Raw genomic sequence first — 26539 nt, 5'->3', positions numbered from 1 at the left:
ATTGTGTCACAGCTCTAATATATATTGTGCTCTTTCATATTTTTAGAAATGAGGAAGAATGTATGTGTAGCTTTTGGTAGCCACTGGGCTTTATATCAAGTAACTCTTGATAGTTTTATACCTAAAGGGCAAAATACATCAAAGGGATGATCCACTCTGTAACTCTTGACATATTTTACATCATTGTACAGATGCATTTTCAGCTACATATGCCAATACTAAGGTTATACTCAAGATCTTAAAGTATATTTGGACTTCTAGAATATAATTGAGTTTTCTGTGTCTCCTAATACTTTGTATGTGGAAAAAAAATTCTATTTTGGCACTGAATGGGAGTAGTTAAGTGTGGCTGTCAGTGATGGTAGAATTGTCTGCAGGACAAAGACGGGACAATTCCTGTAGAGTTGTCTGCAGGACAAAGCTTTGTAGATATTATCTGCCTATCTGTCCATCTTTCTGTATCTTAAATATTCTAAACACAAGGCTTCCATGAAATTGGTGATTTCCTTCTGAGCCCGTTAAGTACCATAGACTGTCACCAAGCTCATTAGCATCCACACCATTCCCTTTCACACACACACACACAGAAGTGCTGTGCTTTTTGAGAATTCAGCTAGTCACAGGGATTTTTCGGATTCATCCCAAAGAATAATTCAGGTGCTTTCCAAAGAGCGATTTATTTTTCTCTGAGTAGCAATACAAATTTCCTCTTACCTCACTGATTCCCAAGAGGAACTGGCCAAAAAGCCAGAGATTAAAATGAAACTGTGATATTCTTCCATTTCTCTCTTTGGAGCGTAGTTTGCTTTTAGAGGGCACAGACATATTTTCAATCAAAAGTAAGCCCTTTTTTAAAGCCATGTACAAAGAAAACTATTACTGTTGGACACTTGAAATATATTTTCTTCTTACCCTAATTGAAAAGGTACAGTTATGATCATTTCTATTAGTATTGCACCTGTAGAAAGGCAGATTCCACACAGTCTAAATTCCTGTTGCAAAGTCTCTGCCTCCATATTTTTGGGTCTGTGGCTCTTTTTCCCTGTTGTCATCAGACTGATAGATTCTATACTCCCTAATATTGATACCACCATTCTTGACAAGAGTAAATGAGGTTTTCAACTAAGAGTGAGTGAGATTCTCGGGTGTGTTAAGAACCCTCCACTGGAACCGGAGAGGCCAAAGAAGTAATGCCTGGGCAACTGTCCTCAGAGCCAAAGTCCTGAGACTGAATTAGGAATATCTGCTCAAGCTTTATTTGCTGTGGGACATTCCCTAACCTCCCTCAAGTCAATTCAGGAAGATGGTCTATATGCTCAATTCTCCATTTCTCCCGTATACATAAGTTTGCAAATTCAAAGGAATAAGGTCTATAGCTGAAGCTCCAATACTTTGACCACTTGATGCAAAGAGACGACTCATTGAGGGCAGGAGGAGAAGGGGACAGCAGAGAATGAGATGGTTGGATGGCATCATTGACTCAATGGACGTGAGTTTGAGCAAACTCTGGGAGATAGTGAAGGACAGGGGAAGTCTGGTGTGCTGCAGTCCATGGGGTTGCAAAGAGTTGGACACAACCAAGTGACTGAACAACAAGAGTGCCCTATATGTACTGAGAAATTTTTTAAGGGAAATCTGTCTCAGTGAGAGCTCAGCCTAGACTGGAACGTAAGATGTGGCTCTGTTGTGCTAGATCTGTCATAGATGAATCCCCAAAAGAGAGAGTACCTCCTCAAGGCCACATAACTAATCGTTTAGACTCATCTGCACATATGTCTTACCTCAGGGCCAGGGCTTTCTATTCCACCAATTTACTTTTAAATATTCCCACCACTCCAGAGGACTCAGAAGTCTTGATAGGGTGGAAGTTTGAAATTACTTTATGCTTTTATCTAATTTTCAGATATGATATATGTTTTCAAATATTTTTCTACTACTTAAAATCATTTGGAAATTCCTCAATATTTTTTCCCCTATCTGCTTCTTGATTCTGTCATATTTCAAAGAATAGAAGTAGATAGGTGTGTATATGCACGAGACCAACTGGCAATTTTCTCCTCCTCAGCCATGCATGCTCTGCTTTTAATATCTTATTGTGTGTATTATGCATGTATACGTGCACACAAAGAAAAAGAGGGAGTTCATTGAAGTAGGTTGTTAAAGTTCCAGGAACAACAACAACAAAATACATGTAAAAGAGGGAGAGAGTTACACGTATATATATTTTGTTGTTGTTCCTGGAACTTTAACACCCTACTTCGACCGTCCCAAAAGTAATATTTTAGCTTCATATGAAGATGACCTAGTCAGGTCTAGTGGAATTCTCTGCTCCCATTACCTTCTTGTTAGCCAGTAAGCTTCATGGGTGTGGGAGAATAGCAGGCATATTTATACCAGTTTTCCAATAAATTCAGAGAGCTGTTGGAAGATATGGGATAGATATTTGGGGGTTTCTTTCAGATTCACTTTAATTATAGTTATGAGTACAGAACATGAACAAAAGAAAGTGAAGTCACTCAGTCGTGTCCGACTCTTTGCAGCTGCATGGACTATAGCCTACCAGGCTCCTCCATCCATGGGATTCTCCAGGCAAGAATACTGGAGTAGGTTGCCATTTCCTTCTCCAGGGGATCTTCCCGACCCAGGGATTGAACCCAGGTGTCCTGCATTGCAGGCAGATTCTTTACTGTCTGAGCCCCCAGGGAGGCCCTATACAGAACATAGGAAGCTGTTTTGGACTTATAGCATATTAAATTCTTTGGATTTGATGGCTATAAATATAACTATGGCAGGATAAGAATATCAGGAAACTTTGGACACTGAAGGGCCAAGGACCATCATTAATGACTACAAATTATATCAATAGAAAGTGACACATTTAGTTGCTTTGAAGGTGAGGAATAATTGGTTGGAAATCCAAGGATCTCATAAAGACCTAAGCACTAACCAGCAATGTGGAGCGTCCCGGTGCAGTACTGCTTTCTGCCGGCAGGTGACAGCAGAGGACCCCCGGGCCAGCAGAGAGAAGGGTATAAGCTGCTGCTGCTGCTGCTGCTAAGTCGCTTCAGTCGTGTCTGACTCTGTGAGACCCCAGAGACGGCAGCCCACCGGGCTCCTCTGTCCACAGGATTCTCCAGGCAAGAATACTGCAGTGGGTTGCCATTTTCGTCTCCAAAAGGGTATGAAACCACAAGCGTAATCTGTGGAAACCAAGAGGTCGGTAGCTATAGTTAGTTAAAGCAGCCTCAGCTGCAAGTCAGTCGCACGCATACCATTAGGAAAATGAAGGCCGGACTGCAGTATATTCTGTAGTGATGAAGAGTAAGGAGGCGTCACAGGTCTCTGAGAGGGTGGCTTAGAAGCCTTGAGCTTTGAGAAAATCTTTCCTCCTCTGTCTCAGACACTGGACTGGAATGAAGGCGATCTGACTGCAAGCTCCCCGCTGACACTCATTCCTAGCGCAGGGTGGAGCAACATTGGGCTGTTTTCCTGTTTAGAACAAGGGTACCTCAACTGTTGTTCTCCCAGCCGCAGCGTCTAGGATTCCCCCAGGCCTGGCGGCCACTAGCCCGCACCTGCTCCCCTTCTGGATGTTTCTCCACCGGTGAGAGGGCTCGACCCCCTTTGTAGAGTTTCATTCCCAGTTTCCACCTCAGGGTCCACGTCCCCATCTGACGGGCTTTCTGGTCCTCTTTTGCCTTCACCTCACCTCACCTGTGGCGTATCCTTAATCTTCGATGGCAGTGTGCGTTGCTTTCTCTCTCTCTCGCTTTAATTCCTAATCTGGGTCTCTCTCCGGATTGACTTTTGTCTTGTCTTCCACTCAGTCCACCTCCCGTCTTCCCAAGCCACGGGAATTAACAGAGTTGACCTATCTTAACTTCCCTGGTGGCTCAGATGGTAAAGCGTCTGCCTCCAATGTAGGAGACCTGGGTTCGATCCCTGGCTGGGGAAGATCCCCTGGAGAAGGAAATGGGAACCCACTCCAGTACTCTTGCCTGGAAAATCCCATAGATGGAGGAGCCTGGTAGGCTACAGTCCACGGGGTCGCAAAGAGTCAGACATGACTGAGCGACTTCACTTTCACTTTTCACTTTTTCACCTATATTAACTCTAAAGGAGAGCAATGCAAGACAAAAATGAACTTTAGGTATGCTAAATGATTCTAGAATGCAAGTTTTGAGAGAACGAAAAGCATAAGGATCTTAGAAAACCTTTGCTGTTTTATATAAATGTATTATGTAATCAGTTGAAGAAAATATGAAGTATTTGGAGAAGGCAATGGCAACCCATTCCAGTACTCTTGCCTGGAAAATCCCATGGATGGAGGAGCCTGGTGGGCTGCAGTCCATGGGGTCATGAAGAGTCGGACACGACTGAGCGACTTCACTTTCACTTTTCACTTTCATGCATTGGAGAAGGAAATGGCAACCCACTCCAGTGTTCTTGCCTGGAGAATCCCAGGGACAGGGGAGCCTGGTGGGCTGCCGTCTATGGGGTCGCAGAGTTGGACACGACTGAAGCAACTTAGCAGCAGCAACAAAATCACCTGGGTTTAGGGGACTTGCCTGGCAGTTCAGTGGTCAGGACTTGGTACACTCACTGCAAGGGCCCTTGGTTCAGTCCCTGGTTGGGGAACTAAAAATCCCATAAGTCAAGCAATGTGGCCAAAACAAAACAAAACACTGGAGATAACTTGAAAAGTGAAAAGGTAACACACTTTATATAACAAATATTTGAATTTAAACAGAGGTAATTTAATTTTCACATTCAATATTAGATTTTTGCAATGCACACTTTTCCCCAAGAATGCCAAAAATTAAGAAATAAGAAAAAATACATACAAATTTATCTCCAGGCCTTTGATACTGAGAATAAAAATCACTCATCCTCAGGATTCCCTGCAAGAAACGTGTAGGAAGCTTTGTGGAGACTGTGTGTCCTTGTCTGGCTCTTGCTATGTCTTAGCACCTCTTCTCTTTCAGTTTTTAGTTTTGGGCATCACTTTCTCAGCAGTAACTGGCCTTTGTTTTTTTTATAAGTGTTTGCCATTTTCAAAGCGTAAATTGCTTTGCACACAGTCATGTTTGATCCATCTGCTCTGACTGCTGTTGACCGGGCCAGCCCTGAGAGGAGTTTCGTAGCCAGAAGACTCACACACCCCACCTGCACTGCAGATTGTGGCAGGGTTCTGCAATGATCACAGCAATGCAGCTTTTTAGTGGGTGGCCTTTAGAACAAAAATCCTTTTTATATCATGTGGTTTGGGGACTTGGCAGTTACAGCCTGAACACTTCCTGTAATGTCCAGGTTCCTAGATCCTCCTAGAGGCTAGATTGTTGTACAGAAAGAAGGAGAGTGAACCCTGGAATTAGATAAACCTTGATTTGAATTCATGTTCCACTGTTTACAGTCTGAGGGGTGCTAAGCAAGCTTTTTCACCTTTCTGAGCTTCTGCTTCCTTTTCCCCATGATGGGGATGCGGCCTTAGAGCAGGATTTCTTAGCCTTGGCACTCCTGCACTTCTCTGTGGTACGAGCGGTCCTGTGCACTGCAGGGTATGTGGCCGCATCCTTAGCCCCTCTCCCCACTAGACGCCAGTAGTATGTCTCTAGTTGTGATGACCAAAAATCTCTCCAGACTTTGCCCAGTAGAGCTAGCATTAGAAATTACCTCTGGTTGACAAACACTGCCCTACAAAACATGATGATTAAAAATAATATTTGTGAAGTGCTTCATATATGGAAATAACTAGTTATTAACTGGCACCCTCTTGGATGTCATTTTCAACTCTGATTTGAGTTAGTATTTGGGGTACTTAGAATAAAACTACACAGATCAATGAGATAGGAGCCAGGAGCCCGGCTATTATAAGAAGGATATAAGGGGTCACTGAGCTGGAGTCAGGCATGAAAGCAATCATGATAATAGATGTTGGGGGCAACGATTATAGAGTCTTGCTGAACATTTGAATTACTGGTATCTCCGCCAACCTCTTTTAATTAGGCAGAGAGGAGAGGAGTGTTTTTGTTTGAGAAGGGGGTGAATGATTTGACTTGGGAGGACAGCGACACTCTGGATAGATGGCATTTATCAATGACTGACACTGTTGAGTTTCCAAGAGCAACAAACAGAGAAACAAATGAGAGCCATCCAGGAGACTGTCTTCCTGAGAGAAATACATATTGCAATTCAGGATCTGTTATTCTTTCAGCAAGATCTTAAAAATGCCTCCCAAGAGAAAGTTCAGTTTTCAATTGTCTCCTCTCCATTGTGGTGTTATTGTGTATTGAGCAATATTTCAACATGATTTACAGTGTGGTATATGAATTATTAGCTGAGGAATCCAGAAATCTGTGCCCATATTCTTCTCTGAAACTATAAATATTTCCTTGGAAATCTTTGTGGCGATACACACTCTATACTCTGGGTATTGCTCTGTGTAGTGTGGACGGTTCTATAAATTACCTTGAAAGGAAAAGGGTAGTAACTGTGAGTCATGGCACCACATGCTGCTATAAACAAACTGGGGTGGGCTCAGTGACATTTCCAAGTCATTCAGAAGTGTTTTGTGAGGTCACCTGTCCTGGTAGATGCATATTCTTATTAATGGTTTCTCTGCCTTTTTAATTTTTTTTTTTTTTTTAGAGGAGATGAAGAGGAACTGGTGGGGAAGTAGTCGGGGGAGTAGAGGCAGGGGGAGGATGCGTCAGCTTTGGCAATTAAATTTATTAACTCAATTACCTGGGGTACCAATAAAAGCTATAATCATGAGGCCATCTAAAAGGCATTAGCTGTTTTACTGCTAATGGGGCCCTTGCCAACATGAAATGGAACCAGATGCTCTTGGTGGGTGCTGGCAGCTGTTTGGTAGCACAGAAGCAAATAGGTTGCACTTGGGTAGGGCATCTGGACTAATGACAAACATGCTTTGTATTTATAGAGTGTCTTTATTCAAGGAATAGCAATCCATGCTTTGCAAAAAAAAAAAAAAAAAAAAAAAGAATGAATGAACCCTTACCGGCTTCCCCTGGGGAGATAGCCATAAAGACAGGACGATCATTTTATGGATGGCAAAAACTAAACACAAAAGCCCATAGGCGTGTGTCTTCCCAGGCCATCTGTGACAGACCGAGCTCTCACGTCTTAGCTGACACATGCCCCGGGTCTTCCTTGTCCCTCCCAGCTCTGCAGCTCAGCCCACTCAAGAAGTGTCAGTGCCCACTTTTAATCTGTCAAACGAAGTGTCCAGAGAGCTGCTCAGGAAGAGGCATCAACTCTGCCCTCTGAGGTCTAGAATTCTATGAACAATTACAGGGTGATCTTCTGACTGCTAAGACTTCAGGGATGGCATCTGAATATTTTGGTCTTTCTTTTTTAATTTACCATGTATTTATGAAAAACATGTAAACTGGTAAACCCTGGGTTGGAGAAGCAAAGTCATGGAAAACAGTATTGTCCCACACAGAGCTCTTAGGACACAGTGAAAAACAAAAAATAAACAAAAAACAGCTGGCATTCATAATACCTCTAGGCAACTGTGATGGGCACACACAGTCTGATATATTTGTGGATGGATAGGAGAGACCTTTTGGAAGTCAGGAGAAAGGCATGGCCAAGCTAGATCATAAGGAATATCAAGAGATAACCAGATAAAGAATGAAGAATATTGATGATGTTGTACGAATGGCAGATACATCTAAAGGTCTAGTGGCACAAAAGCATTTTCCATTCCAAGAACAGCAAATGGTTCCAGAATTTAGGAGATAAGAAAGATGATGAAGAAAGGGAGAATGGAGAAAGATGAATTGAAAAATTATGTAAAGGAATAGATTGGCACAGGCACACGAAGGACTTCAGATTGTGTGCTTTAGGACAACTGAAGGTTAAAAGACACGATTTTCCCCTTCATAAAGGTCATATTGCTGGCATTCTGAAAGTGAGCAAAATTGGAAATGAGGCCAGCACACGGCAGCTGCAGTATTCCAGAACTGAGTGATGACAATTTGGCAGCGAGCAAGAAAAATGGCAGGATTTTAGAAACACATAGCAAACGGGATCCTTGAGACTTGATTGTAGGGATGAGGACACCGAGTGATCTGAACTGTCTGGCAGTTCCTGCTAGAGCCGGTCTATTTCTGATTCTCTCTTACTTGGAAGCATAACCACTGGGGTCCTAACCCATGGTGACTTCAATGTGCCAGGGACGTGCCTACAGGCCTTGAACTATAATATTTCCTCCTCTGGGCCATTGTGGCTGTCAAAGGTAGGGCCCAGATAAAGTTACACTTACAATTTCAGGAAAAATGTTAACCTTGCATTTCTTAGAGACCAAAAGCTCCTTTTTTAATATTTATCAGTTATATAAACCTTGAAGATTGTTCAGCAGCTTAATAGACTCTAAACAATTGACAAACCTGAAGAATCTCCAGGTGCTCGTCCCGCTTATGGCTATATAGCAGTTATGGCTTTGACAGGGCAAGGGCGGAGGCAGGAAATGATGTTGATGTTTTTTAACCTTTGCTTTGCATCCATGGGGTCTCAAAGAGTCAGACATGACTGAGTGACTTTCGCTCAGCAAGAGGGTTTCCCAGGTGGTACTGGTGGTAAAGAATCCACCTGCCAATGCAGGAGACAAAAGAGATGCAGCTTCAATAAAGAAGGTACTTCTCACCTTGCTATCTATTTCAGTAGCATTGTTTGATATACTAGAATTAAAATGAAAGAAACTGGATCCAACCAGAAGCTACAATGCTTCCCTGGTGGCTCATGGGACTAAACAATGAAAGACAGAATAATTGATTTGGTTGACATTTCTTTAATTATTGATAAAGAGGTCAAGTTAAACATTTTGAGTATTTGTCATACTGGTTATCTTCTTCAATGATTACTTGTGTTCTATTTGTATTTGAGGTGCTTTTTCCTGGAGGAGGAAATGGCAACCCACTCCAGTATTCTTGCCTGGAGAATCCCATGGACAGAGGAGCCTGGAGGGCTAGAGTCCACGGGGTCACAAGGAGTCGGACACGACTGAGTTACTGAGCACACTTGCACGTGGTGCTTTTTACTTCTACATTTTCTTTTTTGAAATTTTTTTGTGGTGGACACACCTCAAGGTGACCTTCAATAAGTCATGTCCTTAAACAATCCCCTCCTAATAGAATATGAGGAAGGTGATGGGATTACACTGCATTATGTAAGACTGTCTTAGCAGATGGAAGTGAAATTCCCCATGGCACTGAAAAAGTAAGTCACCATGTTTCAAGAGGGCCTTTAAGAGGGTCGTGTGTGAAGGAATTGCTGGTGGCATCTGGGAGCTGAGATTGTTTCCTGGTTGACAGTCTGTAAGAAAATGGGGATTTACATCCTACAACCAAGTGGAATTGAATTTTGCCAGCAACTACATCAGCTCCAGAACACAGCAATACGACACCTCGATGGCAGCCTTGTGAGAGGCAGAGAGTGAGGGGAGAATGTTTTATGCCTGGACTCCTAAACCACGAAACCAGATGGCAAATGTACATTGCATTAAGCTGCAAAGTCTGTGGTAATTTATTTCCCTGTAATAGGTAACTAATGACAACTATAATTACAATAGTTGTGATTTGATAAAATCTATTTTTTTCCTGTGATTTTTCCTACTGCTTTAATTATGCAGAAATATGCGGCCCATATCAAGGTCATGAAATAGTCACCTACTGATATGTTCAAGTTCAGAATAAATGACTGGTATTTGCTCAAAAAGAAAATTAAAGAAGCTTCCTCATTACCAATTCATCGTTTTTTTTCATTCACTTATTCATCCCAATAAAACCACCAACCTCCTTAACATCAATTAAATACGAAGTACATCATAAATAAGCCACAATTCTGTCTTTGAGAGGTTGTGGTCAGGTGCAGATAGAAACTGTCCATAAACAAATATTTTCTCTACAATGGGATAAAAACTTCAGTGGAAGCATATGTAATAATTAATATCAATATCTAAGACAAAATTATTTTTCTGAGTGAAAAATAATGCAGAAAGACTTCAAGAAGAGGTATTTTTGACCTAAATCTCAAAATATGAATATGAGTTTTTCAAGCATTAAAGAAGAGTGGAAGTTACTTCAGGAAGAAGGAAAAAAAAATGTGTACAAAGTTATGAAAACATTTCAACTAGGCTTTAAGCTCCATGAGGGTGAATCCATTTCTGACTTTTACCACTTTTACAACCCCAGCACTTGCACTTCTCCTTACTCTAATAAATCAATATGTTCTGAGTAATTGAAAAAATGAAGACATGTAATCATGTAAGAAATAATCACAAATGTTCAGGAAACAGAAACAGGTCTGCTGTGAATGGACCGTGATGGGGGGGTGGTGACCAGTGTGAGTGACGGCTGTATGGGGAAGGAAGAGCCCAGTTTATGAAGAGGCCTTATGTTTTCCTGGTGGCTCAGAATCTGCCTGCAATGCAGAAGACCTGGGTTCGATCCCTGAGTCGGGAAGGTACCCTGAAAAGGGAATAGCTACCCACTCCTGTATTCTTGCCTGGAGAATTCAATGGACAGAAGAGTCTGGTGGGCTTCAGTCCATGGGCTCGCAAAGAGCCCGACATGACTGAGAAACTAATTTTTTTCCCACATTTGATAGGTATTCTTATCATATGTTAAATGGAATGACTGGCCACTTTTATTTGATAATAGAGTAGTTACTCATTTTGTACAAGAGCTTTATAATGTGACCATAGATACATAAAAATAATGATTTCTTTTTTAAATAAAAACTCACTCTATTAAATTTTTCTTCTGACAATAAGCCAAACATACAGTTAAGATGACATGGTTTTAAAAGCATTGGCAGGGGTGTCAATATAGGTATACTGTAAAAAACAGTGTAAGACTGCTGTCCTGGCACCAAGGGAGTTTACTACCTGGGTTCCTGCACTGCGAGGCTTTGGCCTTTCTAGATTCTGTTGACTTTAGCAATGCCAACAGCTTAATCTGTGGTCCTGACCTTGTTGTTCTATAAAACCTTCAGGATAATGTGGGGTCTATGTTGGGTGTTGGAGCTCCAAATGGTGGCCATATAGTTTGCAGGCCATTTTTTAAAATTATTGATGTGGTTCCCTATGATGTTCTTTCTGATATAATTTCTCAGGAATGACTACCATAATTATCATCTTCTTGACTCTCAGAGTCTGGAGTTGAGAAGCACCGAGCACTTGATACATTATGAAGACAGACTTGAAAGAAGCTTATTATGATACAGTTCCTCTCTTCTGTGCTCCCTAGGAATTGAGTTGAGACCAGAAATTTCCTATCAAGGTAAAATTTACTGAACAAAACATCTAAGGTTGCTTCCTGACCCGAATTGCTCATAATGAGGTCAAATTGTCTGTCTTAGGTCTAGAAGAAAACAATATCTCCGATAGATACACAAATGAATACACACATACTGTAAATATGGTAGCTTTAAAGAGATTTTGCTGAGCTGATATCATTTAAAAACGCCCAGTGATCATTTGTGCCACCTTTAGCACCCGACGATGCAATCCTGGGCCTTTAGCATTTGACAGAGATAAAAGTCTGTTTGCATTTCCATTCTCATTATTGGAGGCATTCTACCATTGGGAAAGATTTAAATTTACATTTAAAAAAAGTGCAAAGACCCTAGAGCTGACATAAACGTGCTTATAAGATGACAAGTTATGACCAGTGCTTCCTTGGATGTGGTGGCCTCCACTTACTAATTCTAGCAAGAGGTCAGTGCATCAGCTGCTCATTATTCATTTTCCTTTCAATGAAATGCCTTTAAAAATATAACAGTACATACACGCAACTGGGGTTCTACAGCAAGCTTGTTAAATACTTGTCTTGAGGGACTCAAAGTAACCCATGTTTGGTGATGGAGTTGCATTGGTGCTTTGTCTCCTTGTTCTCCAGTTCCACTCTGATGGTGTTTCCTGGCATTTGAGAAATGGACAAACAGTTAAGTTCATGATTATGAGGCACCTAGTTTCGGTCTGATGAGTTAAGGTGAAATGTTCTGGAAGTTAACAAGATCTATGTGCAATGCCATGCAAATCTGATCAATTAACTACCAACATGCCCACAGGAATTGCCTGGCTGTTGGTAAATAAGACTAAGCTATATTCATGCTTCATAAAAATTATAAATATAAGCACGAATTGGCTTCTTCTGAGTTATTTATGCTTTTGGTTCTTTGTACGAAATTCTGCATTTGTTATTAGCTTTCATGAACTAGTAAATAATAGGTTGCTTCAGTCATGTCTGACTCTGTGCAACCCCATAAATGGCAGCCCACCAGGCTCCTCTGTCCCTGGGATTCTCCAGGCAAGAACACTGGAGTGGGTTGCCATTTCTTTATCCAATGCATGTAAGTGAAAAGTGACATTGAAGTCACTCAGTCGTGTCCAACTCTTAGCGACCACATGGACTGTACCCCATCAGGCTCCTCCATCCATGGGATTTTCCAGGCAAGAGTATTGGAGTGGGGTGCCATTACCTTCTCTGAAATAATAGGTAGTAAGTTTCAAAGACTCAAGAAAAAATGTAGGAGTTTTATAAATGATATAGTACAATATGAGGCTTCCCTGATATTTTACCCTGATATTTACCTCCTGGTAAAAAATCCGCCGGTAATGCAGGAGACCCCGGTTAGATTCCTGGGTCTGGAAGATCCCCTGGAGAAGGGATAGGCTACCCATGCCAGTATTCTTGGGCTTCCCTTGTGGCTCAGCTGGTAAAGAATCTGCCTGCAACGTGGGAGACCTGGGTTTGATCCCTGGGTTGGGAAGACCCCTGGAGAAGAGAAAGGCTACCCACTCCAGTATCCTGGCCTGTAGAATTCCATGGACTAGTCCATGGGGTTGCAAAGAGTCAGATATGACTGAGTGACTTTCACTTTCATTTTCATAGTATATTATAATTAAATATGATAATATCCCCATATATATTCCTAGAGAATGTTAAATTCCTCTAAACTATTGTATTAGTCATGGTTTACCTCAGTTCAGGGGCCGCAGTTTGAGTACGAGAAAGCTACTGTTCTAATCTGAAGAAATGCTATGATGCATTATAATGATATACAAAGCAATAAGTGAAAACCATATTTAATCTGGGTGAGGATAAATACTGAGAAAAGAGAGATTTAACCTCAAAACTAATTGAGGAGTGTTAGTTGAGCCAGTATTATTATGCAAAATAATTACATACAGATTCTCAGCAACATAAATAAAATGAAATTAAAAGACGCTTATTCCTTGGAAGGAAAGTTATGACCAACCTATATAGCATATTCAAAAGCAGAGACATTACTTTGCCAACAAAGGTCCGTCTAGTCAAGGCTATGGTTTTTCCTCTGGTCATGTATGGATGTGAGAGTTGGACTGTGAAGAAGGCTGAGTGCCGAACAATTGATGCTTTTGAACTGTGGTGTTGGAGAAGACTCTTGAGAGTCCCTTGGCCTGCAAGGAGATCCAACCAGTCCATTCTGAAGGAGATCAGCCCTGGGGTTTCTTTGGAACGAATGATGCTGAAGCTGAAACTCCAGTACTTTGGCCACCTCATGTGAAGTGTTGACTCATTGGAAAAGACTCTGATGCTGGGAAGGATTGGGGGCAGGAGGAGAAGGGGACGACAGAGGATGAGATGGCTGGATGGCATCACTGACTCGATGGACGTGAGTCTGAGTGAACTCCGGGAGTTGGTGATGGACAGGGAGGCCTGGCGTGCTGCGATTCATGGGGTCACAAAGAGTTGGACATGACTGAGCGACTGAACTGAACTGAACTGAACTGAAAGGTCCAAGGCACTGTGGAAAGTATATGCTGCAGAGTGAATGGTAAATGGGTAAATGGGTAACACAGTTAAAACTAATTTTTAAAATGAAAAAAGCAAAATGAAAAACATATAAAATTTAAAGACAAATATTCTTAAGTGAAAAGAGTATTTTACTGAAGTAATGAAAGTAATGAAGTAATTTACTCAAAGTGAAATAGAAACTTGCAACAACTGTCTGTGAAACAGACTAGAACATAAAAAGATGATATTTAAGTATATTTTAAACTAAATTGAATACAATAGCATCATGCTTGTTTTTTAAGGATTACTTTTTACCTTTAAATATTATTGTTATTTTACAAATGAGCATTTTATGTTTTAAAGATCAGATTGAAAGTTGTCTAAGTAATCACCTTGGTAATACCATGATGTATTACATGGTCTTAACTCATTTAAAAAACTCTTACCTGACCTTTTGGGTTTAGTTGCCATCTAGTAGATTTGCTACTTAAAGATATAGGCAAACTGATGTATTTATAGCAAATTCATATCCCAATTAACTGTAGGCTAGCCAATATATTTAGAATTGTATTTATTTTATTTGCATCTTTGCTTATTTAATTATGTGATCACTCAGCATCTGTGCTGTCACTGTGCACTCAGTGCCTATTTGTTGCATTATTGAAGATTAAGTCTACTATGTCAAAGATTCATTCATTAATTCTTAATTGGTATTTCATCTAAAGGCATCAGTGTAAGTTAAGTTATAAAATTTATATTTTTATCAATAAAGTAAGAACTATACAATGGAATATTACTCAGCCATAAAAAGGAATGCATTTGAGTCAGATCTAGGGAGGTGTTTGAACCTAGAGCCTGTTACAGAGTGAAGTAAGTCAGAAAAAGAAACACAAATTTCATATATTAACATATATACATATATATGGAACCTCGAAAAATGGTACGGATGCACCTATTTGTTGGAGAAGGCAATGGCACCCCACTCCAGCACTCTTGCCTGGAAAATCCCATGGACAGAGGAGCCTGGTGGGCTGCAGTCCATGGGGTCGCTAAGAGTCGGACACGACTGAGCGACTTCACTTTCACTTTTTCACTTTCATGCATTGGAGAAGGAAATGGCAACCCACTCCAGTGTTCTTGCCTGGAGAATCCCAGGGGCAGGAGAGCCTGGTGGGCTGACATCTATGGGGTCACACAGAGTCGGACACGACTGAAGTGACTTAGCAGCAGCAGCATGTCTCCAGCATTACAGGCAGACAATTTACCGTCTGAGCCACCAGGGAAGTCCACGATATTGTAAAGCAATTATCTTCCTTAAAAAAAAAAAAAATTACTCCAACTGTACCAAAGAAATGTAGAAAAATAGCCTAGTTTTAAAAAAGATTCAGGATTTTCTTTTTTTTTTTCAATTACAAGAAAAAAAGGTTAAGGGAGTTTTGATGTTTACCTGTGTTTAAGGTAATGGTTATAGATATTAAACTTATTTAAGAATTTAACATATTAGTCTATTTTTCCCTCACCAAGTATTATGTAAGTCTATGCAGTTTAAGCTTTTAAATATTCTACTCAAAAAAGGAGCGAACATTATCAACACGTGATTTTGTTCCACATGTCTTTTTTAATTTCATAAAGTAGTCAAAAGCTTCAAAGAAATGAAAGTTTTCTAACAGTCATGACTATAATAAAACAAAACAAAATATAGAAAGCTAATTTCTTCACAGCTAATACTTTGTGCCACAAAGCTAAACAACTGATTTAAGATGATGTAAATTTCAAGATATTGCTGTAGCCAGAAGAACCACCATTTGCAAAAGAAATTTTTATGCTCATCCTTCCTTCATCAGGAGTTTTGAACCTTTCTCTCTTTTCCTTTTTCTCCCTGCTGCCCTTCCTCCCTTTCTCCTTCTCTTTCTCCACATTAAATCCCCCAAACCTGGGATTGATGTAGTGGTTAAAATGGCTTCTTTTTAAAATTTATGCTTTGTTGGGTTTGCTTTGTTTTACTAGGGAGCAGAAATTAAGACTTTGAATATTCTTATTGTGCTGGATATTAGGTTTCATATTTGAATGGAGTCTAAAGTTTTTTTCCCCCAGTTGATGATAGAGTTGTTCACATGCTAGAGTACAATGGGAAGTTAATACTCTACTTCTGTTCTACTTTTGACAACCAGTCCAATTGCCAAGTAAGCCTCTTTGACTCTTTTCACCATCAGTAGAATAAAAAACTCTCCAAAATCACACTGGCAGGCTTTCCTGGTGGCTCACTGGCAACGAATCTGCCTGCCAGTGCAGGAGACCTGGGTTCAATCCCTGATCCAGGAAGATCCCACATGCCAAAGAGCAGCTAAGTCCACACACCACAGCTCTTAAGCCAGTGCTGTGGAGCCCATGTGTGAAACCAGAGGAACCACGGCAGTGAGAAGCCTGTGCACTGTTACTAGAGAGTAGCCCTCTGCTCACCACAAGTAGAGAAAGCCCGTGCAGCAACAAGACCCAACACAGCCAAAACAGAGGTAAATAAATCAAGTTATACTAAAACAAAAACAAAAACACACTGGCTATTTATTGAGGACATGTCATGTAGACCTTAAAGTGTTAACAGTTAAAAGAGAACAAGGAGAAGCCCAATCTAAAATTTTCTCCTAGCACAATAAGAAAACAACCAAGGTGGGGAAGCCTCCCCAGTGCTTCTCTGAATGAAGCAAGGATTTCACCCCTTTGTTTCTCTTTCTTGGAAACTTCACAGATGTTATTTCCACAGTCTGTAATGGCTTTAGGACTGGGGTCAGAATTCAGGGGATAAGCTAGTAAATCCAAGTCCAAATCTCCTTTCAAAATTGCATTCAGAGATCACAGGTCTGGAGTTCTCCTTTTGCATTATCATAATATAGCTTAACTGTACTGGGGTGTCATATATAATACATATTTACATAATTACATTTCCCTACGGTTTTCATAGCCGTGATGAGGATTACTGAATAAAAAACACTGTATGCAACATTTACAAAGAATCGTTTTTACTACTGAAGGAATTAATATCATGCCTAGTAATTTTTTCATTGCTAATAAGGGTCTATTAAAGAATCTCTCAGAATCATGTGGTTATATCAGTTTGACTATAAGTGAGATCATATAGTATGTGATATCTGTGTCTAGCTTATTTCATTTAATATAATGCCTTCCAGGTCCATTCATGCTGTCACAAATGGCAAGATTTCCTTTTTGTTTTTAAGACTGAGTAGAAAGATCTTCACGACCCAGATAATCATGATGCTGTAATCACTGACCTAGAGCCAGACATCCTGGAATGTGAAGTCAAGTGGGCCGTAGAAAACATCACTACAAACAAACCTAGTGGAGGTGATAGAATTCCAGTTGAGCTATTCCAAATCCTGAAAGATGATGCTGTCAAAGTGCTGCATTCAATATGCCAGCAAACTCAGCAGTGGCCACAGGACTGGAAAAGGTCAGTTTTCATTCCGATCCCAAAGAAAGGCAATACCAAAGAATGCTCAAACTACCGCACAATTGCACTCATCTCACATGCTGGTAAAGTAATGCTCAAAATTCTCCAAGCCAGGCTTCAGCAATATGTGAACTGTGAACTTCCTGATATTCAAGTTGGTTTTAGAAAAGGCAGAGGAACCAGAGATCAAATTGCCAACATCCGCTGGATCATGGAAAAAGCAAGAGAGTTCCAGGAAAACATCTATTTCTGCTTTATTGACTATGCCAAAGCCTTTGACTGTGTGGATCACAATAAACTGTGGAAAATTCTGAAAGAGATGGGAGTACCAGACCACCTGATCTGCCTCTTGAGAAATTTGTATGCATGTCAGGGAGCAACAGTTAGAACTGGACATGGAACAACAGACTGGTTCCAAATAGGAAAAGGAGTATGTCTAGGCTGTATATTGTCACCCTGCTTATTTAACTTCTATGCAGAGTACATCATGAGAAACGCTGGGCTGGAAGAAGCACAAGCTGGAATCAAGATTTCCAGGAGAAATATCAATAACCTCAAATATGCAGATGACACCACCCTTATGGCAGAAAGTGAAGAGGAACTCAAAAGCCTCTTGATGAAAGTGAAAGTGGAGAGTGAGAACGTTGGCTTAAAGCTCAACATTCAGAAAACGAAGATCATGGCATCCGGTCCCATCACTTCATGAGAAATAGATGGGGAAACTGTGTCAGACTTTATTTTTCTGGGCTCCAAAATCACTGCAGATGGTGACTGCAGCCATGAAATTAAAAGACACTTACTCCTTGGAAAGAAAGTTATGACCAACCTAGATAGCATATTCAAAAGCAGAGACATTACTTTGCCAATAAAGGTCTGTCTAGTCAAGGCTATGGTTTTTCCTGTGGTCATGTATGGATGTGAGAGTTGGACTGTGAAGAAGGCTGAGCGCCGAAGAATTGATGCTTTTGAACTGTGGTGTTGGAGAAGACTCTTGAGAGTCCCTTGGACTGCAAGGAGATCCAACCAGTCCATTCTGAAGATCAGCCCTGGGATTTCTTTGGAGGGAATGATGCTGAAGCTGAAACTCCAGTACTTTGGTCACCTCATGCTAAGAGTTGACTCATTGGAAAAGACCCTGATGCTGGGAGGGATTGGGGGCAGGAGGAGAAGGGGATGACAGAGGATGAGATGGCTGGATGGCATCACTGACTTGATGGACGTGAGTCTGAGTGAACTCCGGGAGTTGGTGATGGACAGGGAGGCCTGGCGTGCTGTGATTCATGGGGTCTCAAAGAGTCGGACATGACCGAGTGACTGATCTGATCTGATCTGAATATTACATTCTGGGCTTCCCATATGGTGCTAATAGTAAAGAACTAGAGTGCCAGTGCAAGAGGTATAAGAGAGGCTGGTTCTATCCCTCGGTCAGCAAGATCTCCTGGATGAGGGCATGGCAATCCACTCCAGTATTCTTGCCTGGAGAAACCCATGGACAGAGGAACCTGGTGGGCTACCATCCATATGGCTGTGCAGTCAGACACAACTGAAGTGATTCAGCATGCATGCATGTACAATATTACATTCTATCTATTGAACAATCTATCTATCTATCTATCTATCTATCTATATATATCTCATACTTTCTTTATCCACTCATCTATTGATGGACATTTCAGCTGTTTATAGAGAGTGGAGATTTAGGAGATCATAGTCAAACATCACAAAATATCAATTATACAAGGTAAGTTGATATCTACTCTACAACATACTGCTTATAACTAACAATACTATATTGTTTACTTAAATTTTTATAAGAGGGTATATCTTATGTCAAATATCATAATTACATGTGCACAAATAATAATAATAAAGGGGTGAAGTGAAGTCACTCAGTCGTGTCTCTTTGTGACCCCATGGACTGTAGCCTACCAGGCTCCTCCGTCCATGGGATTTTCCAGGCAAAAATACTGGAGTGGGTTGCCTTTTCCTTCTCCAGGGGATCTTCCCAACCCAGGGATTGAACCTGGGTCTCTCACATTGTAGGCAGATGCCTAAAGGGGAGTAGGAGTAAATTTTGGGAGGTAATGGATATGTTTATTGCCTTGATAGTGGTAATGGTTTCATGGTATATACTTGCCTGCAAACTCATAGAGTTGTATACATTCAATAGGTATAACTTTTTATTTGTTAAATATACCTCAGATAAGTGGTTTACAAATATATCCTCTTGTTGATTATGAAATATTTATGCTTCCCCGTAATTATTACCTTGCATGACCTTCCTATCTGATATTTCTCCAGGCAATCTTGATTCCAGCTTGTGTTTCTTCCAGTCCAGTGGGTTTCTCATGATGTACTCTGCATATAAGTTAAATAAGCAGGGAGACAATATACAGCCTTGATGTACTCCTTTTCCTATTTCGAACCAGTCTGTTGTTCCATATCCAGTTCTAACTGTTGCTTACTGACCTGCATATAGGTTTCTCAAGAGGCAGGTCAGGTGGTCTGGTATTCCCATCTCTTTCAGAATTTTCCACAGTTTATTGTGATCCACACAGTCTAAAGCTTTGGCATAGTCAATAAAGCAGAAATAGATGTCTTTCTGGAATTCTCTTGCTTTTTCCATGATCTAGCAGTTGTTGGCAATTTGATCTCTGGTTCCTCTGCCTTTTCTAAAACCAGCTTGAACATCAGGAAGTTCACGGTTCACGTATTGCTGAAGCCTGGCTTGGAGAATTTTGAGCATTACTTTACCAGCATGTGAGATGAGTGCAACTGTGCGATAGTTTGAGATAGGCAGATGACACCACCCTTATGGCAGAAAGTGAAGAGGAACTCAAAAGCCTCTTGATGAAAGTGAAAGTGGAGAGTGAAAAAGTTGGCTTAAAGCTCAACATTCAGAAAATGAAGATCATGGCATCCAGTCCCACCACTTAATGGGAAATAGATGGGGAAACAGTGGAAACAGTGTCAGACTTTATTTTTTTGGGCTCCAAAATCAGTGCAGATGGTGACTGCAGCCATGAAATTAAAAGGCGCTTACTCCTTGGAAGGAAAGTTATGATCAACCTAGATAGCATATTCAAAAGCAGAGACATTACTTTGCCAATAAAGGTCTGTCTAGTCAAGGCTATGGTTTTTCCTGTGGTCATGTATGGATGTGAGAGTTGGACTGTGAAGAAGGCTGAGCGCCGAAGAATTGATGCTTTTGAACTGTGGTGTTGGAGAAGACTCTTGAGAGTCCCTTGGACTGCAAGGAGATCCACCCAGTCCATTCTGAAGGAGCTCAGCCCTGGGATTTCTTTGGAAGGAATGACACTAAAGCTGAAACTCCAATACTTTGGCCACCTCATGCGAAGAGGTGACTCATTGGAAAAGACTCTGATGCTGGGAGGGATTGGGGGCAGGAGGAGAAGGGGAGGACAGAGGATGAGATGGCTGGATGGCATCACTGACTCGATGGACGTGAGTCTGAGTGAACTCCGGGAGTTGGTGATGGACAGGGAGGCCAAGTGTGCAGCAATTCATGGGGTCGCAGAGTCAGACACGACTGAGTGACTGAACTGAACTGAACTGAATGACCTTCCTAAACTGAATCTGGCTTTAGTCATGTGATTATTTTGGTCTTTTGGTTAATGGGTCAATATCAAACATGACAAAGGAGCAGAGACTTGAAAAATGCTTCCATGCTGTTATACTGGGGATCACCTAACACATATTGAAAGATACGTGTTCTAGTCAGGCCCCTGCTTTTACAGGTAATATCAGTTGACAAAGCAGCACTTTACAAATGACCAACATTTGACTGCAGATATATGAGAGAACATACCTAATACCAGCAGAAGGACCACCTAGCTGCAAATGGATGGCCCACAAAATTGTGAGCTGAATACATGTTTGGTTTTTTGCTAGTTAAAATTAACATGGTTTATTATGCAGAAAAAAGCTAACTGATACAAAAAAGTGTTATAATAAGAGTGTAAAACACATGACACTGGCTCCGGGACCATGTGGCAGGCAGTAGCAACAAGGAAATTGTTCATGCAGTCTGGAAAACAGTGAGAAAACTGTTAGTAAAGACTGAAAATACTGGTGTGGAAATTGTGATTGGAGGCTAGAAACATGGCGGCTTGTGTATATCTGTAACAAACAGCTGGCAAAACTGTCACTTGTGATATTTTGGAATCTCAAAAAAGTATCTAAAACCTTTTTGGGGTCTGCTTAGAAGGGATATTTAAGACATCTGTTAGATATTCCTAACTGTATAGAATAAAACATAATAACAGGTTAAGCTTAACAGGGAACAACTTATAATGTGCAAGCAGAATTTAGAGGGAATACAGAGGGACAGGACTTGGCTACATTAGGAAATAAAACTAGCTTTCAATTCATTCTCCCTACCTTACAAATGTTTTTCAAAGAAAACACTGTCTGAGGAGAAGATTTCTGCTACTGCTGCTAAGTCACTTCAATCGTGTCCGACTCTGCGCGACTCCATAGACGGCAGCCCACCAGGCTCCCCTGTCCCTGGGATTCTCCAGGCAAGAACACTGGAGTGGCTTGCCATTTCCTTCTCCAATGCATGAAAGTGAAAAGTGAAAGTGAAGTCACTCAGTCGTGTCCGACTCTTAGCGACCCCATGGACTGCAGCCACCAGGCTCCTCCACCCATGGGATTTGCCAGGCCAGAGTACTGGAGTGGGGTGCCATTGCCTTCTCCAGGAGACGATTTCAGGCAAAGATAAAAACCATAAACTTCTGTTCAGACTTCTAAACTATTTCAGCCAGTACCTAGTAGACACTATACACAAGGGCTTCCTGATCTTAGTACTATTGACATTTGGGACCACATTAGTCTTTACATTGCCTGCGCAAAGCCTATCCATAGCAGCTCCCCAATCCATCTTTATGAAGAAAAATTAATTGTAATCAGCCTTTAATTGGTCTAGATGGTGGCTTCATGTTTTCAGCTACCAAACGGTTTTCTCTGACGACTTGGAAAAATATTTTCACCTTTCGATCCATCCTCTTAATTTCACATGATTCAATCTCTCCCTTTCCTTTCGTCCAATTATAAGGGAGGTTTGATGGTTAAAGCAAGCTTCTAGTAAAGCCTGTCAAAATACTCACAGACTAAGATCAATATGATGATTTTTCCAGCAGTTGCTATTTTCCCTTAAAAATTGCTTTTAATGATGAGGATGCCCCTTATTAATAAGGTTATAGAGACAGCTCATTTGCATAACCATGCCAAAAGGGGGCTAGAGAGAGCCATTCTTCATTCTCATGTGTGAGGAAAGCTGAAAACAGCAAGATGCTCAATAGGCTATGTGCAGGGTCTAATCACAGGGCTCTGCATGTCTCTTTATTAATTAACATATAAATAGCTGCTATTTAAATCTCTATCTTTGAATGAATCACTACAAGACACATCAACTAGATATTCCTATTAATGAGATGGCATTGCATAACATAGCAGAAAATGAGTATCTCTATTAGGACACTTGGAAATCGGAGGAAATGGTGAAGAGGGTGGCAGATGTCTTCATCAAAGAGCTGTTTGACAGGCACCCAGATCCACTGACCCGAATACCCCTGGGAAGTGGGAAATGAGCCAGAACAGTGTTGGGGAGAAAGTTGTCTATGTATTACCTATTATGAAAAGATGTTCTCATTGCTTTTTTATAGTTTGATGGGATTCATTTTCACAACAGATCCTAGGCAGTGTTATTTCGTTTGAAGACTGGGCTGCATCTGAAAGAATGGGAAAGAAATTATGCAAGGTCCTTATTATCTTACAAAATATTTACAATGGAATCATTGCTACCCCTTACGGAAAAACAGCCTGTTAGCTCATGTTCTGTCCTATTACATATGAGGTCATATAATTGCATGGGATATTTCATATTTATAATAAATATATTAATGAAAGCACATTGCAAAGAACTGAGAATAATTTAAATTTTAGCCCAGAAAAATTATTATTATTTTTCCTGACCAACAACAAAAGTGTAATATGGAGAAAATGTTTGTACTGAAAAGTGAAGAGAAACAAATGATGGCATGTCTCTACTGAATAAAATTAAAATAATTCAGTTAAAATTATTTCTCCAGGTACATTATTTTAATAGGTGTTTTGAGTTAAAAATTAAATTTTATGTATCTTTATCACATAATATGATTTCATACACTGAGATCCTTTATGATCTTTCAAAGATAATCCTTTCTGATATTGTATATCATTTTATAATAGAATAATATTTTGTTTCACAACAGTTTTTGCATATAGATGTTTCCTATATATTATGTATATATTATGTGGTAGCAGTGTATCTTAGATTTCCTTTGATAGCTCTCTTCAAATAATATTTTCCTGAATCCTTCAGTGGGCCAGATAGCCTAGCATTCATCAATATTGCTTAATTTGCTTAATAAATATTGCCCAATTAAAACCTTACCATTAGAGAATGAAGCATTTTTTAATTGTTAGAAAGTGATACACTGAGTACCTCCTTATAATTGCAGGACCAGTTTTCCAGGTCCTTTTAGAAGCATAAATCCCTCAATGGCTAACTGAGTACAATGAAGTAGGTGCAGGCTTAATTAATATTTTGAGGGTAATATGATGTTCTCATATCTGTAGTTTTGATGTACATTTTTTCATCATGAAATCTTTTAAAAAGGATAATGAGAAATTTGTTTATTACCATCGAGATATGATTCAGATTCCGATGACTAAATATTTCACCATCATTTCAGTTAGCAATGAACTCACATCATTTTATTGCATCAAGCTATTTTGCAACATCAATGCTTAATTTTATATATAAGATTAAATGACATATATTTATTTAACAAAGGCTTCCAAATATGTATCCCATTAGTACATGTAGGTTCAATTTTTTAACATGTTGATTGTAGAATTGGATTTGATTATAGTTAACATTGCTTCTGACCTGGATATTCTGATTCTAGGTACAAAAGTTTAGAAACTATTATTATATATCATTATGTGATGACAAATTTAAAAACATACTGCTATAAACACTTTAAATTTCATTTAACCCAAGTTTCTATGTTTTTGTATATCACGGTTTCTCCTGTAATATTCTGTCCTTGCAGCAATTTTTAGCTTCACACCTGTGAACTAATTATTTCTTCTCTTTTCTTTCAAAAATACACAAGGACCTTCATATGCCCCAGTAACTATATTTAAACACTTGACTGATGTTTAGCTATAAGTATTAAATGTGTATTTGTTTACCCCTTATTTCCTATGTCATGAATCAAAACAAGTAAAAACAAACAAAAAAGGTTAGAGTAGATTTCTATCTACTAAGTCGCTTCAGTCGTGTCTGACTCTGTGTGATTCCAGAGACGGCAGCCCACCAGACGCCCCCGTCCCTGCGATTCTCCAGGCAAGAACACTGAAGTGGGTTGCCATTTCCTTCTCCAATGAGAAGGGATCATGATCATGATTTCTATCATCCCATCAATAAATACTAAAGCATCATCACTTTCTTATCGCTGGTTGAGTCACTAGACATTATAGTAATATTTTGGATGTGTCATGCATCAGCTTAAATGCCTACAGCAACTGAATTATATATTAATACTTCGCTCTCAAGATACACCTGAGGCAAATCCTATCATTGTTTATACCTTATGGATAAGGAAACACACATAAAGTGACTGTATGGCTTTCTGAAGACCGTGCTCTTGAGGCTGCGCTCTGAACCATTGCCTGCAAATATGTTAATGTCAGGGTATCTAGTCAACAACAATAGTTTCCTGAAACTGCACTTTCTGGAATTTGTTAATTTACTGCACTGATCTTAATTACTTAAGATATTTGTTGTTGCAAATTTGTCATTTCTCATTGTTGTTTCCTTCACATGAGAACTATAAATTAGATTTCAAATCTGACCCAATCTGCATTATTTCACCTAAAATAAATGCTGTTTGGATAATTCAATAGTACTACTTAAATTAGTGTACTTAAAGTAGCTATCAGTTTATGTGTTGAGTATAAAAAAAATTCTAATGGAGTAAAATAGTCCCAACAAAGCCTATTTTAATTGCAAACCATATTTTTTATTAATATTATACTGCCTATATGTCAGAAGTCTCTTACATAGTAAAAAGTAAAAACAAATCAACAAATTGTACTGTCTTTTACTCCAGGACTCAATAATCCAATGAATTGAGATAAAAGAATGTTGTGCCCAGAAAATTTAGTCTTTCTATTAGATTCACTCATTCATATTTCATCCGAAAAGTTTACCTACCTCGACTTAAATAAATTTGAACATTGAATCTTCCCATGGAGCTGAATCTTTGATTCCCTTTCTCTGACTTGATGAGTACATGTAATCAGCTCTTCAGAGTTCCTATGGGAAAGGTCACTGCAGGCTTACTCATTTTAATTTCTATGTATTTACACATTCTCTTGGTCTTTCTTTTAACTCTTTCTTTCACATTCTGTTCCACTTTCTGCTTTCTCCATGAACATGTCAAAAACTTTTCTACACATACCCTCAGCTCCCCAGCAAGTAGGTGCAGCACAAATCATTAAATTTTTTAGAAAGGTAATCTGGAGAGAAAATCATTAGAACATGCCCCCCTTTTTTAATTAATTAATTTATTTTAATTCGAGGCTAATTACTTTACAATATAGTGATGGCTTTTGCCATACACTGACATGAATCAGCCACGGGTGCACATGTGTCCCCCATCCTGAAACCCCCTCTCACCTCCCTCCCATCCCATCCCTCTGGGTTGTCCCAGAGCACCAGCTTTGAGTGCCCTGCTTCATGCATCAAACTTGCACTAGTCATCTATTTTACATATGGTAATGTACATGTTTCAATGCTATTCTCTCAAATGATTCCCCCTTCGCCTTCTCCCACAGAGCCCAAAAGTCTAGAACATGCCCTTTTTAATGAGCTCCGTTACCTTGGTTCTCAATTACATTGTTACAGTGCTTTTATTAGTTATATAATATTCTGATAGGCTCAAAATTGAACAGTTGGAAGGAAGTTGGACGTGGAATGAAAGATCTTTGGTGAATGTGCACCTGTATGTCTGTACAAATCAAGTGACAAATCCTAGGCAGAAAAATCTAAATGGGCCTATGACTTGTATTTCTAAAATCACAGAGCTTGTTTTTGAGTCTTTTACTGAAGTGTGTCATGATTTACAGTTCACCAGAGCCTCCAGCAGCGCTGTATAAATACTTCATGAAGCATTCTACTGAGAGTATTAGC

At 39.9% G+C, this 26539-nt stretch overlaps 1 non-coding gene across 1 annotated transcript; it reads left to right on the top strand.

Moving 5' to 3' along the window:
* The first annotated feature begins 3882 nt into the window (after positions 1 to 3882).
* On the top strand, positions 3883 to 3954 carry TRNAW-CCA (transfer RNA tryptophan (anticodon CCA)). The gene has a single exon. It is a non-coding gene; the product is annotated as a tRNA-Trp (tRNA).
* The last annotated feature ends 22585 nt before the right edge of the window (positions 3955 to 26539 follow it).

Source organism: Bubalus kerabau, chromosome 1, assembly GCF_029407905.1.
Source record: "Bubalus kerabau isolate K-KA32 ecotype Philippines breed swamp buffalo chromosome 1, PCC_UOA_SB_1v2, whole genome shotgun sequence".
In the NCBI taxonomy this organism is placed as follows: Eukaryota; Metazoa; Chordata; class Mammalia; order Artiodactyla; family Bovidae; genus Bubalus; species Bubalus kerabau.
This window is presented reverse-complemented; position numbering and strand designations above follow the sequence as displayed.